Genomic DNA, 21,392 nt, shown 5'->3' on the forward strand with positions numbered 1-21,392 from the left:
TGTGTTCTCCCAGGATGGTAATATAGTAAGTGAGATTGAATCAGGTGTCGTAAAGCTAATGCAGTGAGCTTGCAGCTGCGATCAACAGTATTCTGTAAGAAGGAAGTCAGCTCCCAGACGAAACTATCTTTACATCGGTCTGTTTTCAGACCAACTTTGGACTCAGGATATCTTATTCATAAGTTAGAAGTAACAGACATGAAAGTAGCAAGAATGATTGCTGGTACAAACAGGTGGGAACAATGGCAGGAGGGTACTCGGAATGAGGAGATAAAGGCTAATTTAGGAATGAACTCGATGGATGAAGCTGTACGCATAAACCGGTTTCGGTGGTGGGGTCATGTGAGGCGAATGGAGGAGGATAGGTTACCTAGGAGAATAATGGACTCTGCTATGGAGGGTAAGAGAAGTAGAGGTAGACCAAGACGACGATGGTTAGACTCGGTTTCTAACGATTTAAAGATAAGAGGTACAGAACTAAACGAGGCCACAACACTATTTGCAAGTAGAGGATTGTGGTGACGTTTAGTAAATTCACAGAGGCTTGCAGACTGAACGCTGAAAGGCATAACAGTCTATAAGAATAATGTATGTATGTATGTATGTATGTATGTATGTATATTATTTCAGCTCCATAATACTGTGTTTCGGTTGGGTGATACCATTTTTAAAAAAAAGGCCTATCATCTAAGTTTCCGGCCGCTAATTTGTTTCGCACCGGGCTGAATGGCTTAGACGGTTGAGACGCTGGTCTTCTGATCCCAACTCGGCAGATTCGATCCTGGCTCAGTCCGGTGGTATTTAAAAGTGCTCAAACACGTCAGCCTCGTGTCGGTAGATTTACTAGCAGGTAAAAGAACACCTAAACCAAACCAAACCAAACCCCATGGCACTACAGCCCTTGGAGGGCCTTGGCCTACCAAGCGACCGCTGCTCAGCCCGAAGGCCTGCAGATTACGAGGTGTCGTGTGGTCAGCACGACGCTTCCTCTCGGCCGTTATTCTTGGCTTTCTAGACCGGGGCCGCCATCTCACCGTCAGATAGCTCCTCAATTCTAATCACGTAGGCTGAGTGGACCTCGAACCAGCCCTCAGGTCCAGGTAAAAATCCCTGACCTGGCCGGGAATCGAACCCGGGGCCTCCGGGTGAGAGGCAGGCACGCTACCCCTACACCGCGGGGCAGGCAAAAGAACACCTGCGGGACAAAATTCCAGCACCTCGGCGTCTCCAAAAACCGTAAAATTAGTTAGTGGGTCGTAAAGCAAAATATTATTATTATTATTATTATTATTATTATTATTATTATCATCATCATCATCATCATCATCATCTGTTTACCCTCCAGGTTCGGCTTTTTCCCTCGGACTCAGCGAGGGATCCCACCTCTACCGCCTCAAGGGCAGTGTCCTGGAGCTTCAGGCTCTTGGTCGGGGGATACAACTGGGGAGTATGACAGGTACCTCGCCCAGGCGGCCTCACCTGCTATGCTGAACAGGGGCCTTGTAGGGGGATGGGAAGATTGGAAGGTATAGGCAAGGATGAGGGAAGGAAGCGGCCGTGGCCGTAAGTTAGGTACCATCCCGGCATTCGCATGGAGGTGAAGTGGGAAACCACGGAAAATCACTTCGAGGATGGCTGAGGTGGGAATCGAACCCACCTCTACTCAGTTGACCTCCCGAGGCTGAGTGGACCCCGTTCCAGCCCTCGTACCACTTTTCAAATTTTGTGGCAGAGCCGGGAATCGAACCCGGACCTCCGGGGGTGGCAGCTAATCACGCTAACCACTACACCACAGAGGCGACATTATTATTAATATTATTATTATTATTATTATTATTATTATTATTATTATTATTATTATTATTATTATTATTATTATTATTATTGAAGTGTTTCGCTTTCTCTCCGCCTTTGGATGGTGTGACATCGACATTTCGCTGCATTTTTTTTTACTAATTTCTTGTAAAATATGTTCTGATCAACGTGGAGATGGCCTCACCAGTCTCATTCTATCTCACTTCTCGGATGTTCATTACTTTGCGATACTTCCATATACGACAGACGTCGACAGTCAGCATGTGTCTATAAATCGAATGACCGGGCACTTAACATGATTGAGGTTAAGTAGATTAGTTCTGTATCCAGTGAACTAGTCAATAAGGTATTAAGAGAGCAAACAATCCAATAGCACAACAGCTCTATAGGTAGACAAGTCCTTTGGACGGACTGTTGTTTTCTCGAAACTGAGCGAGTAATCGCTGTCCACGAGGGGAATATTCCCCAGTTGTCTTTAATTCATGTCCTCAAAACTAGATACAGAGCATGACATTTTACATACTTCGCCTCCTTTTGAAATATAAGATATATTGTACCTCTTTTCATTTCTTTCTTTCCCAATCTCGTTTTTACTTCTTTCTTTCTTTCCAAAACATAAACCAAACCCCATGGTGCAACAGACCCGAAGGTCCACGGCGTACCAAGTGACCGCTGCTCAGCCCGAACGCCTGTAGATTATGAGGTGCCGTGTGGTCAGCACGACGAATCCTCTCGACCGTTATTATTGGCTTCCTAGACGGAGGCCGCCTTCTCACCGTCAGACTGCTCCCCAATTGTAATCACGTAGGCTGAGTGGACCTCGAACCAGCCCTCAGGTCCTGGAAAAAGTCGCCGACGTGACCGGGAATCGAACTCGGGGTCTCCGTGTAAGAGCCATTCACACTACCCCTACACCGCAGGACCTTTTCTTTCTTGCTCACTGACTACATATACCGAGCCACTCCTATCCACTCAGATTTATGCAACCCGCATATTGTAGTCTAACCTAAAATCATTGACCTTGGCTACTCACAGCGATGTCTGGTCTTACTGCGCTTTCTATAATTCATTTATCCGTGTCAACTAAATAAGCATTAACGATAAAAGACCGAATGATGGTAAAGAATCGTAAAAAATCGGTATCACAGAAACTTCATGTACAGAGAATATGATGGCTGAATGACTAGAAGTAGTGTTACCGAGCTCGGTAGCTGCAGTCGCTTAAGTGCGGCCAGTATCCAGTATTCGTGAGATAGTAGGTTCGAACCCCACTGTCGGCAGCCCTGAAAATGGTTTTCCGTGGTTTCCCATTTTCACACCAGGCAAATGCTGGGGCTGTACCTTAATTAAGGCCACGGCCGCTTCCTTCCCACTCCTAGCCCTTTCCTGTCCCATCGTCGCCGTAAGACCTATCTGTGTCGGTGCGACGTAAACCAACTAGAAAAAAAAAGAAGTAGTGTTGATATAACACTGACAAACACCAGCTCGTGATAGCGGACCATGCTAGTAGTTAGAGGAGGAAAACTGTGCTCGTTGGGCGGAGGTTCGAGTGCGATTTAAGACGCTTCTTTATTATTTCGTTGCTAAATGTTCGTGTGAGTCGCGTTGTTGAAAACAAATCCAAAACAATGATCAGTTCCCATGTTGCTGGTACTCTGTTATGTTCATTTCTAAGTAGCTCTTACAACAGCTATTTACAGTAAAACGAGCTATTTTAACTGAGCTGCAATGGGTTTAGGCATGGTCATTCGATTCTGTCTCTCTTTCTTTCTTTCTTTCTTTCTTTCTTTCTTCCTTTCTTTCTTTCTTTCTTAATGTGTTTACCCTCCAGGGTTGGTTTCTAGCTCGAACTCAGCGAGGGTTCCCACCTCCACCGCAACAAGGGTAGTGTCTTGGAGAGTCAGACTGTGCGATTTTGCGCAAGATACGAATAAGATATATTTATTTCCTAGCTGGTTGCATATGTTTGGGAAAAAATAGGGGCAGCTGTACCACCCGGTATATTGTGTCAAAGACGGCTCACACGGTCTTCAGTTTAACCTTCGTATCAAATGTGGATGATAGGCCGACAGCGTAGCGTACTTTATTCAGGTGGATGCCTTCCAATCTGAAGCAGGAAAATGGAATGCGTTCGGAGTCAGTTGACATTAAAAGTACTTAAGCATGATCTATATTTATTTATTTCCTTTCTTAATCCATTTACCCTCCAGGGTTGGATTTTTACCATCGGGCTCCTCAAGTGCAGTGTCCTGGAGCGTGAGACTTAGGATTGGGAGGTACATTTGGGTAGGAGGACCAGTATCTCGCGCACGCGTCTCACCTATTATGCTGAGGGGCCTTGTGGGGGATGGGAAAATCGGAAGGGGTAGACAAGGAAGAGGGAAGGAAGCGGCCGTGGCCTTAAGTTAGGTATCATCCCGGCATTTGCCTGTAGGAGAAGTGGGAAACTACGGAAGGCCACTTCGAGGATGGCTGAGGTACGAATCAAATCCCCTCTACTCAGTTGACCTTGCTTGCTCTAGGAGTAGCATGTCCGTGTACGAGGCCCTGGGTTCGATTCTTCGTCAACACAACGATTTTAGTTCTGGGCCAAAGGAACAGTGTTCAGTCAACCTCGTGAGACTGACAGAGTAGCTATTTGACATAAGAGACAGTGAACCCCATTTCGAAAGCCAAGTCGTACGGGTGACGATACAGTCATGCTGACCACGTGGAACTCCAATATCTGCAAGTCAAAACCCATAATGAGCTATATGTGCTACGAGTTTATTTTTCATTCAATGCACTGACACGTCATACACTCCCTGTTCATGCCAAAATTAGGGCACTACAGCACCTCTAACAGTCTATAGCGATCGAAGGAATGTTAAGTCTATATAGGCTAAATATGATACAATACCAGATGTCCGTCTGACCTTTTTAAGTTTATTTTGCGTATTATCTTACTTGCATACCTACTAACTTTTAATGACTTTCTCGTACAGTTTATTTTACACCTAGACCTAGAGCTACCGAATCTGTTCATCACCTTCCCAAAGTGTATAAATGCAATATAAACAAACTCAGTAGTGAATATAACGTAAAAAAAGATAGCGCGCGGTACTAGCCTATTCAACTTGAACTGTGCCATTCATATAAATGAAAATAATAATAATGTTATTACCTTTAGGTCCCACTAACTACGTTGCGGTTTTCTGAGACGCCGAAGTACCGGAATTTAGTCCATCAGGTGTTCTTTCACGTGCCAATTAATTTACCCACACGAGCCTGACGTATTTGAGCACCTTCAAATACAGTCGGACTGAGCCAGGATTGAACCTGCCAAGTTGGGGTCAGGAAGCCAGCGTTTCAACCGTCCGAGCCACTCAGCCCGGCTACAAAAGACACGATACCCTTGAAATGTGATTGATAAAAATGTATTATGAATTATCCAGAATCCGAATCCAACTTCAATCAATCTATCGTCGTCAGAGATGAAGGAAAATAGATGTATAGTCGCCCAAGAAAAGCACGAGAGCGTATGTTCCCGCATTTAATAATTTGTCAGACTTAATGTTAATCTATATATATAAAATAACTTGTCCTGACTGACTGACTGATTCATCATCGCCGAGCCAAAACTACTGGACATAAATGAATGAAATTTTGGGGATATATTCATATTAAGATGTAGGTGCTCGCTAAGAGAGGATTTTTGGATATTCCGTCGCTAAGGGGGTGAAAAGGGGGGGTGAAATTTTAAAAGGAGTGTATCTATATCTCAAAACTTTAAACGTTTACAGATGTAAAAATTGGTATTTAGAATCTTCTTTTAAAATAAGGATACACGTATTTTTTTGTTTTCTGAAAACCCCAATAGGAGGGGTGAAAAAGGGTGAAAATGGGGAAAAATGGGTTGAATGCCTTCAATCAGGATACCGGTACTTATATCTCAGAAACTGAAGATATTACTGACCTGAAAATTGGTACTTTTGATCTCTTTTAAAAATAAAGAAACACGTATTTTTTTGTTTTTGGAAAATCCAATTAATGGGAGGGTGAAAAGCGGGTGAATTTTTAAAATGAGTGAATCTATATCTCCAAACTTTTAAAGTTTGCAGATGTAAAAATTGGTATTTAGAATCTTCATTAAAAATAAAGAAACACGTATTTTTTTGTTTTCGGAAAATCGCGATAGGAGGAGTGAAAAGGGGTGGAAAATGGGTTGAATGGCTTTAATGAGGCTACTTATATCTCAGAAACTGAAGATATTACAGACCTGAAAATCGGGGTTTGGGATCTCCTTTAAAAATAAAGAAACACGTATTTTTTTGTTTCTGGAAAATCCAATTAAGGGAGGGGGTGAAAAGGGGGTAATATTTTAAAATGAGTGTATCTATATCTCAAAACTTTTAAAAGTTATAGATGTGAAAATTGGTATTTAGAATCTCCTTTAAAAATAAAGAAACACGTATATTTTGTTTTCGGAAAATCCTAATAAGAAGGGAAGAAAAGGTTGAAGAAGGGGTCGAATGCTTTTCATGAGTCTACTTAGATTTCAGAACCTGAAGATATTACAGACTTGAAAATTGGTATTTGGGATCTACTTTAAAAGTAAGGAAACACGTATTTTTTCGTTTTTGGAAAATCCAAATATTGGGGGTGAAAAGGGGGGGGGTGAATTTTTAAAATGAGTGTGTCTACATCTTAAAACTTTAAAATTTACAGATGTAAAAATTGGTAGTTAGAATCTCCTCTAAAAATAAAGGAACACATATTTTTTTGTTTCCTGTAAATCCCAATAGGGGGAAAAATAGGTTGAATGCCTTTAATGAGGATACATATATCTCAGAAACTGAAGATATTACAGAACTGAAAATTTGTATATGGGATCTCCTTTGAAAATAAAGAAACACTTATTTTTTTGGAAATTCCAATTAATGGCGGTTAAACAGGAGTGACATATTGGGGTGAATTTTTTGAAAGACTATATCTACAGAATATCTTGGAATCGTAAAATGTTACAGACGTAAAAAGTGGGTGTTTGGAATCTCCTGTAAATGTAAAGAAACATAGGTGATTTGTTTTTGGAAACTCCACTTAAGGGGAACTCAAAAGGGGTGAAATTATGAAATGAGAATTTTTACAGTATATCTAAAAAACTTAACATGTTACAGAAGTGAAAAATGGTATTTTTTATCTCTATTAAACATAAAGAAACGTGTATTTTTAGTTTTCGGAAATATCACCTGGGTGGAGGGAGGGGGGTAAAAGTGACTGAAAATGGTGTTGAATTATTTTAATTAGGCTACTGATATATCAAAAATGCAGATTTTACAGACGTGAAATTTGATATTTTCAATCTCCTTTAAAAGTAAAAATACACGTACTCTAAAAATCCAATGAAGCGGGGGGGGGGGGGGGGTGTGAAAGAATTGAAATATTAATTGGCTTAATTGTATGAGAATACATACATCTAATAAAAACTTAAGTTATGACAGATGTGAAAATTCGTATTTGGATCTCCTTTAAAAACAAAGAAAAACGCGTTTTGGGCGGGAAACCATCTTGGAGGGCGGGAGTGTAAAGGAGTTGAATTCCTTTCATGAGGACACATAAATGAAAAACTGAAGAAGTTAGAGTCGATATAATTGGTATTTAGAAGATCCTTTACTATTAAAGAAACAAGTATTTTTTTCGGGAAAGTTCACTTAGGTGGGGGGGAGTAGTGTGAAGTGAAGTGAAGAAAGTAAATTACTTTTATGGGGATACTTATATCTCAAAACTGAAGGTAATAGACGTGAACATTGGTGTTTGGAATCTCCCTTAAACATAAAGAAACAAGCCTTCTTTTAATATTTCTTTTTTTTTGGGGGGGGGGTGGCGGTAAATGAACTTAACGGCGGTGGGGTGTAGAAGGAGGTGAGACCAATTGATTTTACTGTTATTAATGTACTTATAAGGATCCTCCGTTGCTCAGGCGGCACCGCTCCGGCCTCTCAAAGCTGTGTTCCGTGGTTCAAATCCCGGTCACTCCATGTGACATTCGTGCTGGACAAAACGGAGGCGGGATAGGTTTTTCTCCGGATACTCCGGTTTTCCCTGTCATCAGCCATTCCAGCAACACATAATAATAATAATAATAATAATAATAATAATAATAATGTTCCGCACCGTCGTCAAATGTGCGGACCGCGCTGGCAACGGCTCCTGGACAGGTAATGACTAAGAATGCAGTCCGGCCGCGGGTTCAGTGCCGCCAAATCACCCAATATGACACCACGCCGGATCTCCTGAAGGATTTTAACCATATTAAAAATGATTAACGGAAAAGATGGCAAAGATTTACGGACCCAACTGACCAGGAGGAATACCTGAGCCTAGCCCGGCAAGTACGAAATCGATTGTTGGAAAGGAATATTGAAAAATGGGAGGAAACGTGCTGTAAAATAATAGAAAACGAGTCAGATCGGGATTTTTGGAGGATTCTCGCAGAAAACGAGTCAGATCGCGAATTTCGGCGGATTATATATCTAAAACAATAAGCATTCAATTATAAATTTCAGTATAATACCGTAGCGAAGAACGGGTATCTTGCTAGTCTATATATATAAAATAGCTTGTCCTGACTGACTGACTGACTGATTCATCATCGCCGAGCCAAAACTACTGGACATAAAGAAATGAAATTTTGGGTATATATTCACATTATGATGTAGGTGCTCGCTAAGAGAGGATTTTTGGATATTCCTACGGTAAGGGGGTGAAAAGGGGGGTGAAATTTTAAAATGAGTGTATCTATATCTCAAAACTTTAAAAGTTTATAGATGTGAAAATTGGTATTTAGAATCTTCTTTAAAAATAAGGAAACACGTATTTTTTCTTTTTCAGAAAATCCCAATAGGAGGGGTGAAAAAGGGTGAAAATGGGGGAAAATGGGTTGAATGCCTTTAATCAGGATACCGGTACTTATATATCAGAAACCGAAGATATTACAGACCTCAAAATTGGTACTTTTGATCTCTTTTAAAAATAAAGAAACACGTATTTTTTTGTTTTTGGAAAATCCAATTAATGGCAGGGTGAAAAGGGGGTGAATGTTTAAAACGAGTGAATCTATATCTCGAAACTTTTAAAGTTTGCTGATGTAAAAATTGGTATTTAGAATCTTCATTAAAAATAAAGAAACACGTATTTTTTTGTTTTCGGAAAATCGCAATAGGAGGAGTGAAAAGGGGTGAAAATGTGTTGAATGCCTTTAATGAGGATACTTATATCTCAGAAACTGAAGATATTACAGACCTGAAAATTGGTGTTTGGGATCTCCTTTAAAAATAAAGTAGCACCTATTTTTTGGTTTCTGGAAAACCCAATTAAGGGGGGGGGTGAAAAGGGGGGTAATATTTTAAAACGAGTGTATCTATATCTCAAAACTTTTAAAGGTTATAGATGTAAAAATTGGTATTTAGAATCTTCATTAAAAATAAAGAAACACGCATTTTTTTGTTTTCGGAAAATCACAACAGGAATCGTGAAAAGGAGTGAAAAATTGGTTGAATGCCTTTAATGAGGCTACTTATATTTCAGAACCTGAAGATATTACAGACCTGAAAATTGGTGTTTGGGATCTTCTTTAAAAATAAAGACACACGTATTTTTTTGTTTGTGGAAAATCCAATTATGGGGGGGGTGAAAAGGGGGTGATTTTTTTAAATGAGTGTATCTATATCTCAAAACTTTTAAAGTTTATAGATGTAAAAATTGGTAATTAGAATCTCCTTTAAAAATAAAGAAACACGTATTCTTTTGTTTTCGGAAAATCCCCATAGGAAGGGTGTAAAAGGGTGAAAAATGGGTTGAATGCCTTTAATGAGGCTACTTATATTTCAGAACCTGAAGTTATTAGAGACCTAAAAATTGGTATTTTGGATCTACTTTAAAAGTAAAGAAACACGTATTTTTTTCGTTTTTGGACAATCCAAATATTGGGGGATGAAAAGGGGGGGTGAATTTTTTAAAATGAGTGCGTCTACATCTTAAAACTTTAAAATTTACAGATGTAAAAATTGGTAGTTAGAATCTCCTCTAAAAATAAAGGAACACGTATTTTTTTATTTCCTGTAAATCCTAATAGGAGGGGTTTAAAAGGGGTGAAAAATGGGTTGAATGCCTTTAATGGGGATACATATATCTCAGAAACGAAAGATATTACAGAACTGAAAATGTGTATATGGGATCTCCTTTAAAAATAAAGAAACACGTAATTCTTAGTTTTTGGGAAATCCAATTAATGGCGGTTAAACAGGAGTGACAAATTGGGGTGAATTTTTTGAAAGACTATATCTACAGAATATCTTGGAAACGTAAAATGTTGCAGACGTAAAAAGTGGGTGTTTGGAATCTCCTGTAAATGTAAATAAACATGGGTGATTTGTTTATGGAAACTCCACGTAAGGGGAACTCAAAAGGGGTGAAATTTTAAAATGAGAATTTTTACAGTATATCTAAAAAAACTTAACATGTTACAGAAGTGAAGGTATTTTTTATCTCTATTAAACATAAAGAAACGTGTGTTTTTAGTTTTCGGAAATACCACTTGGGTGGAGGGGGGTGGTAAAAGTGACTGAAAATGGTGTTGAATTCTTTTAATTAGGCTACTGATATCACAAAAATGAAGACGTTACAGACGTGAAATTTGATATTTGCAATCTGCTTTAAAAGTAAAGATACACGTATTCTCGGAAAATCCAATGAAGGGGCGGGGGGGGGGGGAAGAACTGAAAAATTAATTGGCTTAATTGTATGAGAATACATACATCTAATAAAAACTAAAGTTGTTACATACGTGAAAATTCGTATTTGGATCTCCATTAAGAACAAAGAAAAGCGCGTTTTGGTGGGGAAACCATCTTGGAGGGCGGGAGTGTAAAGGAGTTGAATTCCTTTCATGAGGACACATAAATGAAAAACTGAAGAAGTTAGAGTCGATATAATTGGTATTTAGAAGATCCTTTACTATTAAAGAAACAAGTATTTTTTTTCGGGAAAGTTCACTTAGGTGGGGGGGAGTATTGTGATATGAAGTGCAGAAAGTAAATTATTTTTATTGGGATACTTATATCTCAAAACTGAAGGTAATAGACGTGAACATTGGTGTTTGGAATCTCCCTTAAACATAAAGAAACAAGCATTCTTTTAATTTGGGGGGGGGGGTGGCGGTAAATAAACTTAACGGCGGTGGGGTGTAGAAGGAGGTGAGACCAATTGATTTTAGCTGTTATTAATGTACTTATAAGGACCCTCCGTTGCTCAGGCGGCAGCGCGCCGGCCTCTCACAGCTGGGTTCCGTGGTTCAAATCCCGGTCACTCCATGTGACATTCGTGCTGGACAAAACGGTGGCGGGACAGGTTTTTCTCCGGATACTCAGGTTTTTCCTGTCATCAGCCATTCCAGCAACACATAATAGTAATAATAATAATAATCCGGACCGTCGTCAAATGTGCGGACCGCGCTGGAAACGGCTCCTGGACGGGTAATGACTAAGAATGCAGTCCGGCCGCGGGTTCAGTGCCGCCAAGGCACCCAATATGACACCACGCCGGATCTCCTGAAGGATTTTATCCATATTAAAAATGATTATATGAAAAGATGGCAAAGATTTACGGGCCCAACTGACCGGGAGGAATACCTGAGCCTAACCCGGGAAGTACGAAAACGATTGCTGGAAAGGAAGATTTAAAAATGGGAGGAAACGTGCCGTAAAATAATAGAAAACCAGTCAGATCGGGAATTTTGGTGGATTCTCGCAGAAAACGAGTCAGATCCCGAATTTCGGCGGATTATATATCTAAAACAATAAGCATTCAATTATAAATTTCAGTATAATACCGTAGCGAAGCACGGGTATCTTGCTAGTTATGATATAAATGTAATTCCCCTCTCATATAGTTAAATACCCCGTAGGTTCAGTTGTTTCCGAGAAAGTGTACGTGCGACTTACTTGCACAATATCAAGCGCTCATGATTTTGATCGACCGCCATGCCATGTTTCCATAGAGAATAAGAGACAATCAAGGTGAAGTTACAGGCCTACTGATAGCGGCTAGAAGTGTGATTTGAGAAGCTTCTGCGTTTGCGCATTGGACAAGAAGACTTTGGTATTAATACTTATTCAGCTTATCCAGTGTATTTCTGGGGTAGCAGGAGCCACACTGGCTCGATTTGAGTTTCGCCTGCGATAATATGGTCGATTGTCCTTCCTGACACTACATGACATATTACGTGAAAATTCAAACCTCACATCTACCGGGATTCGAACCTTGGCCGTCCATGTACGAAGCCAGCCATTGTGCTAATTAAGTTTCCGTAAATCCTATGGTAAGATGTTCAGTGTCTATTCTGAAAGACAAAGTCACCTCCGTACAGACCATGAAGGCCCTTGGAGGAGTGGAAGGTAAAGGTTTCCACCATTGTTAACCTCGGCACATGATGGGGTAGAGTGGTTAGCTCTACACTCGGCCGCTTTTGCCCCCAGGAATTAACCTGGTACTCATTTTTGGTGTGGGCTGTGTGAGCCTCAGGGCCATGTGCCCCTCCGGAAGTAGAAATCGGGTTTCTTAAATTTTACGACTTCCTGACGGGGATTCGAACCCACGTCCTTCCGGGCGAACCGAGCCCGCCTTTACCGCCTCGGCCAGGCAGTCCCTCTATTCTGAAAGAGTATATTTATTATTTATTTAGTCTGTTTACCCTCCAGGTTTGTTTTTCCCGGATTCAGCGAGGGATCCCACCTCTACCGCCTCAAGGGCAGTGGAGCGTGAGATAATTGGTTAAGGGTATACAATTGGGGAGGAGGAACGGTATTTCTCCCAGGCGGCCTCACATGCTCTGCTGAACAGGGGCCTTGTCGGGGCTGGAAAGATTGGAAGGGATAGGTAAGGAAGAGGGAAGAAATCGGCCGTGACGTTAAGTTAGGTGGCATCACGACATTTACGTGCAGAAAAGGTGGGAAACCACGAAAAACCACAGTGATGATGGCTGGGGTAGGAATAGAACCCCCTCTGCTCAGCTGACCTCCAGAGGCTGAGTGGAACCCGTTTCAGTCCTCGTACAACTTTTCAAATTGTGTGGCAGAGCCGTGGATCGAACCCGTGCGTCTATGGGTGGCTACTAATCTCACTAACCACTACACCACAGAGGCAGACGTGAAAGAGTATCTTTGTACAGTCATGTATGAAAATGAATGCCCTAGACAGACTGCTCATGGGGAAGTTCCTTTTAATTACTAAATGACTGTGTCTGCGAAGAAGTGGTGACTGTATATTTCATTTCGAAACTGTTAATAAACTAAGCGAAGGAAACGCAAAACAATAGCAAAGTAAAACCATCTCAGTACAGGCCATGAAACCTTTATAAAGGCTTCAGCTTTCCGTAACCTCGGCATAAAGTGGATTTAGCCTCAAACGCATTTTTTTAAATTCTGAGTAAACTTCAGGACATTGTACTTTTCCTGAAGGGGAACTCTCATTCCTGATATTTTGAGTTCCTCACGGGGAGTTAACTCCACGTTCTTTCTGGTGAACCGAGAACACCTTTAGTGCCTCGGGTTGGCATTACCTAGACTAACAGGGTGATCCATATAATATTTTACGGTTGATTGCAATGTAATATCCCATGGTGTAGTATATTTTTCGTGTTATAATTTATAAACCAGTCACGACAATTTTGTTCATAGCTTTGATGTACATGATCAGCCATACAACCCTTCCCTCCGCACCATCGTACATTATTTTAGGTGCTTCCAGTCAAGTTGGTGTGGGTTCGATTCTTGACACTTCCGTGCTTTTTATGACTCTTCATATGCTCTAGAGCAGGGTATGTTAAGCCTCGGGGACACAGTTGAGGTTGTAAGTTTGATATAACCCCATTTTTAGCCAGCTTTATAACAGCTTGCTCTTGTTTCCTTCCCATTTCAATGTCTGGCGGATTCGGAGGTAGTACGTAGCGTATAGGCCATTGTTGCTTACTTCCCTGTTCTATCTTCAGATAATTATAAATGCAATTTCAGGTACAGATGCCACATCAACATACATTAACATGGATTTTATTTGATTGGAGAGAAGACATGTTTTTCATTGTCGGGGTATTAAACCCGAGAGAGAAATTTTAGTCGCTGGAACACAACAAATATGAATGGAGTAGCCGTGGCATATACAACCTATTGTGGGCCTTAGCTTGCCAAGGCGATTGCAACTAGTCAGATGACTATTCGAGTCCCATCTGGACAGCGTGATGAATTCGTTGGACGTACTACTCGGCTTTCGTGAACGAGAAAAGTTAAAGAAAAGTCTAGACAGAGTAAAACTGTAACACAAACATTATTAAAGAAGGAATATGTTTAATCTAATCGAGAGTAAATCTTGAGATTCTCCAAATCATATCAAATAGAAATAAAACAAGTAGTCGAACAAGCCCCTGGTGGTACATCCCGGCTGGGCCTTGGACTACTAATCGACTGCTGATCAGTTCGAACATCTGCATATTACGAGGTGATGCGTGGTCAGCATTGCGAACCTCTTGGCCATTATTGTTGGCTTTCTAGACCGGGACCACTATCTCACTGTCAATCAGCTCCTCAATTTTTCTTACGTAGACTAAGTGAACTTCAAATCAATCCTGAAATCCAAGTAATAATCCCTGTCCTGGTCGGGAATACAACTTAGGGCCTCCAGATAAGAGAAAGGCTCGCTACACCTAGACAAGGGGGCCGGTCAGATAAAATAAAATTATCTTGGGAATAAATCCATTTAACTTGTAATACATTTATTTGATGTGGTTTGAGGAATTTCTCCTCTTGATTGGAAGAAACATGTAATTCTGTATTTAATGCCGTTTTCATGGCTGTTTTTTGTATCGCAACTTTGCTTCTATAGTTAAAGGCTTGTCGACTGTCTGATTTTACATAATATTCTTGCAGATTTGACCATGATACTATTATCCGCACACTTTATCTTGGTGCATTTACACCCTAGTGCTGAATCGGTCGACCTCGGCGATCTTCGAGATTCGTACTGGCAACCTTTGAAACACAAACTATGAATCGCTTAAGCATCATTGTACGACATCTGGCGTACACTTTACGTACTAGTACTGTTGTTGTTTACACAACAAAGCCAAAGTATAGAATTCATGCTAGGAACAAGATTCGCATCGGGAAAAGTTTTATAATGTTATGTAATGTGTATGTGACATAATTGTTGGCTTAAGATGATAACGGTTTAGAAATTTCATATCGATCGTTCATATTCTCGATTCAATTCAGATTTCATTTTCATTCAGTTGGCAGCACCAGGCAGCACTATCGATACCGGGACAGCTCCCTCCTTACTCCTCACCCCCGTATACAAATGCACCAAGATAAAGTGTGCGGATAGTAAAATCCCCTTACATGAAGCAACAACAGCAATTGATCTGATCTGCCAAGCTGCTGTATAAAATATGAAGAACCTGTCTTGCTGAATGTCGGGTCACATCCCATGCGAAACTCACCCGTCTCCGTCGCGTCCAGCTGAAACCGGTTTGAGTCATATATGTGCCTCAGCAGTCGTATACAATACCATTGTACGATTCGACCATTTTCGCTCTCTTGATTAATGTATTGCCTCGTATTGTCTTCATTCTAAGTTGACAAATATGGCCCACAGATCTTATTAACGCCGATGCCTGGCTGACTAGAGGGTACAAGCCCAGCTGCTGCAGGGGGAAGTTAGACACAATACGACTCTCGGACACGTGGCCTGTCATTTAACTTGAGTTAGGTCAGGTTATGGTGTAATATTAGGGTAAAGTTCGCAGTTATTAGGAGGGTTCGAACACTTCGATAGCTCTGTAACAATGCAATGCCACATGCCTTCTGACCCCAGTCCGCCCTCGAACCTACACATCTGCAAACTTGGGTTAGGGGTAGGCCTCCTTTTAGAGGTGCTCATGTTAATGAAAGTCATAATCATAACACTCATAGTATTCTTTTGACGTATGATAAAAACGGGAGCGTCTCCCTGCAATTGCTGCATATTTGTGTTTGAGATTTCATGAAACAATGTGTTGGAATTCATCCGGCTCCATGGCTGAATGGTCACCGCCGAGGTTTTCGGTACAGAGGAAACCGGCTTCGATTCCCGAACGGGTCTTGTTTTATAACTCCGTGTGGTTAATTCCTCTAACTCGGGTACTTGGATGCTTGTATTATCCCCAAAACACTCCTCTTCATATTCACACAACACACCACAATACATACAGTACGTACAGTACATACAACCTCCTACAATAAAAATCACCACCACCATCTCCACCACACAAACACGCAAAAGTGAATACATCCCTTGACATAGGGCTGGTGACAGAAAGAACATCCGGCTCGAAAAACCGGGTGGCACAGTTCGCACTAACAACCCCAATATGATGTGCGAAATGTGGATGAAGAACATATTACCTATATAGTAAAAGAGTTCACTAAAACATCTTTGGCAAATTCTCATCATCATCATCATCATCGTCATCATCATCATCATCTGTTTACCCTCCAGGTTCGGTTTTTCCCTCGGACTTAGCGAGGGATCCCACCTCTACCGCCTCAAGGGCAGTGTCCTAGAACTTCAGACTCTTGGTCGGGGGATACAACTGGGGAGTATGACCAGTACCTCGCCCAGGCGGCCTCGCCTGTTATGCTGAACAGGGGCCTTGTGGAGGGATGGGAAGATTGGAAGGGATAGGCAAGGAAGAGGAAAGGAAGCGGCCGTGGCCTTAAGTGAGGTACCATCCCGGCATTCTCCTGGAGAAGTGGGAAACCACGGAAAACCACTTCCAGGATGGCTGAAGTGTGAATCGAACCCACCTCTACTCAGTTGACCTCCCGAGGCTGAGTGGACCCCGTTCCAGCCCTCGTACCACTTTTCAAATTTCGTGGCAGAGCCGGGAATCGAACCCGGGCCTCCGGGGGTGGCAGCTAATCACGCTAACCACTACACTACAGAGGCGGACTTTGGCAAATTCTATTGGACCGATTTGCTTCATTATTGTTCTATTCTCCCCGGAATTTCTGCCGCTGAATCACGAGATATTGATAAGTCTCTATATTCAGGTAATTTTGAGTAATCATAAAATCAAATCATTAAATTATCACTCCAATAATGACAGGCGAAGGCTTACCCTAGCCCGCAATAGATTCTGTACTTAATCGAAACAGACTTTCAACGTATTAGGTCGTGTTACTTACATGTAGTACGTGTTGAAGAGATGTTAAGTACAGAACTAAAATGGCCAGCCGGACACCAGTGGGATCCGAACCCACAACCTCCCGATTTCGCGTCGGTTGCTCTACCAATTGAGCTATGGTGGCCTAGGCCATCTTTGTTCTGTTTGAAAGGTTCGGATCCCACTGGTGTCCGGCTGGCCATTTTCGTTCTGTACTTAACATCCCTTCAACACGTACTACATGTACGTAACACGACCTAATACGTTGAAAGTCTGTTTCGATTACAATGCGGTCGTGAAAATTCAATATTCATTCTGTACTTAGCAGGTTTGCTAAGCGACTGACACTTTCATGAATATTCTGATATACGTGATTTTTCATCCTTAGTAATGCCATTTCAAGCAGCCGTGTTTGATTACTACATTTCAAGCCAGAGCGTATGCATTTCCTCTGATCGTGGAAGAATACTGTTCTTTGCTAGATACTCTTTGATTCTGTATCCTTTCGCAGCTTCCAAATAATATTCAACAGATGGCAGACAGTTCCTAATAAGTTAAAGCCTGCGTGCAAACAGGCCCCATTACGACATAGCCTGAGACATTAACTTGGAATACCTATCGAAGGATAACCTAGCTACACTAGAAAGAGTCCCCCGCCTGGCAAAAAACGCTCCTTCGAGACTAATCTATGAGATCACAAGAAAACCGTTCTATATAGAAAAACTGCGATTAAAACTACCATTGCCTTCTACGACCCAGTGCCAAGCTTTGCATCAAGAACTTCAAGATAAATAAGCGAATATGTGGATAGATTTTTACCGAACAGACGGCATGGTGACGTCCGAATAGATGAATTCTGACTACGAATTGGGCATACCATAACGCGCCTCTAATAAAATGTCCATAAAGCCATTCCAAAGGGCAGGCAAAACAATATGGCTACGACAGGCATATCAAGACGTGTTATCTGACATATTTATAACGAATGCTGCCGAGCAGCACGGGTCCACAGTTAATAATAATAATAATAATAATAATAATAATCATCATCATCATCATCATCATCTGTTTACCCTCCAGGTTCGGCTTTTCCCTCGGACTCAGCGAGGGATCCCACCTCTACCGCCTCAAGGGCAGTGTCCTGGAGCTTCAGACCCTTGGTCGGGGGATACAACTGGGGAGTATGACCAGTACCTCGCCCAGGCGGCCTCACCTGCTATGCTGAACAGGGGCCGTGTGGAGGGATGGGAAGATTGGAAGGGATAGATAAGGAAGAGGGAAGGAAGCGGCCGTGGCCTTAAGTTAGGTACCATCCCGGCATTCGCCTGGAGGAGAAGTGGGAAACCACGGAAAACCACTTCCAGGATGGCTGAGGTGGGAATCGAACCCACCTCTACTCAGTTGACCTCCCGAGGCTGAGTGGACCCCGTTCCAGCCCTCGTACCACTTTTCAAATTTCGTGGCAGAGCCGGGAATCGAACCCGGACCTCCGGGGGTGGCAGCTAATCACGCTAACCACTACACCACAGAGGCGGTCAATAATAATAATAATAATAATAATAATAATAATAATAATAATAATAATAATAATAATAATAGTATTTTCGCTAGTTGCTTTACGTCTCATCGACACAGATAGGTCTTATGGCGACGATGGGACAGGAAAGGGCTAGGAGTGGGAAGGAAGCGGCCGTGGCCTTAATTAAGGTACAGCCCCAGCATTTGCCTGGTGTGAAAATGGGAAACCACGGAAAACCATCTTCAGGTCTGCCGACAGTGGGGTTCGAAACCACTATCTCCCGAATACTGGATACTGGCCGCACTTAAGTGACTGCAGCTACCGAGCTCGGTAATAATAATAATAATAATAATAATAATAATAATAATAATAATAATAGGTACCATCCCGCCATTTGCCTGGAGGAGAAGTGGGAAACAACGGGAAACCCCTTCGAGGATGGCTGAGGTAGGAATCGAATCCACCTCTAATCATTTGACGTCCCGAGGCTGAGTGGGCCCTGTTCCAGACCTCGTACCACTTTTCAAATTTCGTTGCGGAGCCGGGAATCAAGCCCCGGCCTCGGGGGGTGGCAGTTGATCACGCTAACCACTACACTACAGAGGCGGACATTATTATTATTATTATTATTATTATTATTATTATTATTATTATTATTATTATTGCCGGGATGAGTGGCTCAGGCGGTTGAGGCGTTGGCCTTCTGACCCCAACTTAGCAGGTTCGATCCTGGCTCAGTCCGGTGGTATTTGAAGGTGCTCAAATACGTCAGTCTCGTGTCGGTAGATTTACTGGCACGTAAAAAGAACTCCTGCGGGACAAAATTCCGGCACCTCGGCGTCTCCGAAAACCGTAAAAGTAGTTAGTAGGACGTAAAGCAAATAACATTATTATTATTATTATTATTATTATTATTATTATTATTATTATTATTATTATTATTATTATTATTATTATTATTATTTAGGTGAGGTGCAGGATGCACGTGGGTATTCCATGGGAGAGGATCAACTTCTCGGCATTATCGGATTGAAATACGAACACCAATGAAAAATGAGGATGTCGTATGGCATATGATGGACTTAATTTTGTTATACAAGGCGCAGAGTAACGAATAATCATCCTAACGTCGCTAGTTGCCTAGTATTTTCATTAATGATAAGTTAACTGACTTACAATTTCAGTAGAGTTCTGAGAATGGATAATATAATGTTAAAATACTGCCCGTCCTTTGTCATTAGTATTTTCACGTTATGTTGAGTATACAGTCCGAGGGCTGGTTTGATCCTTATCTGCCATCAGGTGTCATAGATGGCCCAGGAGTCACTGAAGTGGTATACTAGGCAAATGATGAGTGGGGTAGTTTCCCTTTGCTTTCCTCTCAGTGTGAGAAGTTGCTATTACACATCGCTCGGTCATTCCCGCTTAAGAGCACTTAAGAGCGATATTTTCTCACCATTCATAACAAGGACTCGCTGCATAAAGAATGGCATTAATAACATCGCTCATACTTCTGCACCCGGCGAGTTGGCCGTGCGGTTAGGAGCGCGCAGCTGTGAGCTCGCATCCGGGAGATAGTGGGTTCGAACCCCACTGTCGGCAGCCCTGAAGATGGTTTTCCGTGGTTTCCCAATTTCACACCAGACAAATGCTGGGGCTGTACCTTAATTAAGCCCATGGCCAATTCCTTCCCATTCGTAGACCTTTCCTGTCCCATCGTCGCCATAAGACCTATCTGTGTCGGTGCGACGTAAAGTAAATAGCATACTTCTGCACTTCTATATTGTCATACCTACGAATGAGACTGAGACAGGTCAATGAAAGTAGCACATTTTCTCTAGCCCACACCAGAAGACATAGTGCACCGTAAACACTAGTTTCGCGAGATATGCAGGGTTATTCAGCCAAGTTGTCCATATCAGGTATCCTCCTTGTTTGTCAATTTGCTTTAACTCGCACCGACACAGATAGGTCTTAGGGCGACGAAGGAATAGGAAAGGGCTAGGAGTGGGAAGGAGGTGACCTTAATTAAGGTACAGTCCCAGAATTTACCTGGGGTGAAAATGGAAAAGCAAGACAAACCACCTTCAGGTCTGCCGACACTGGGGTTCGAACCCGCCATCTCGCGAATGAACGAAACCACGCGGCCACTTGGTTGGTACCCAAAAAATTTTCGGATACTATAAGGATAAGATATTCTGTTTTCAAGTTCTTAAAATGTATTAAGGGGCTCATAAAGCACTGTCCAATTCGTTTTCATCACGTGCGTAATTACCGAGAAGCCTGTGAATCTTTGTTTTCTTTTTTAAATAGGACTATACAAATTTTCTTGATTCTTCATAATCTGTTTACCCTCCAGGGTTGGTTTGTCCCTCGGTCTCAGCGGCGAGGGTTCCCACCTCTGCCACATCAAGGGCGGTGTCCCGGAGCGTCAGACATCGGGTCGGGGGTACAACTGGGAGGAGGACCAGTACCTCACCCAGGTGGCCTCACCTGCCATGCTGGGCCTTGTGGGGAGATGGGAGGATTGGAAGGGATAGACTAGGAAGAGGGAAGGATGTGGCCGTGGCCTTTAGATACCACCCGGGTATTAGCCTGGAGAAGTGGGAAACCACGGTAAACCACTTCCAGGATGGCTGAGGTGGGAATCGAAACCCCCTCTACTCAGTTGACCTCCCGATGCCGAGTGGACCCAGTTCCAGCCTTCGTACCACTTTTCAAATTTCGTTGCAGAGCCGGTAATCGAACCCGGGCCTCCGGGGATGGCAGCTAATCACTACACCATAGCGGCGGACTTATACTAATTTTACACAATATAACAACGAA

At 42.1% G+C, this 21,392-nt stretch overlaps 1 non-coding gene across 1 annotated transcript; it reads right to left on the reverse strand.

The window, feature by feature from the left end:
- Positions 1–17,115: 17,115 nt before the first annotated feature.
- On the reverse strand, positions 17,116–17,192 carry TRNAS-CGA (transfer RNA serine (anticodon CGA)). The gene has a single exon. It is a non-coding gene; the product is annotated as a tRNA-Ser (tRNA).
- Positions 17,193–21,392: the final 4,200 nt, after the last annotated feature.

The sequence above is a fragment of the Anabrus simplex genome, chromosome 2 (genome assembly GCF_040414725.1).
Source record: "Anabrus simplex isolate iqAnaSimp1 chromosome 2, ASM4041472v1, whole genome shotgun sequence".
Lineage (NCBI taxonomy): Eukaryota > Metazoa > Arthropoda > Insecta > Orthoptera > Tettigoniidae > Anabrus > Anabrus simplex.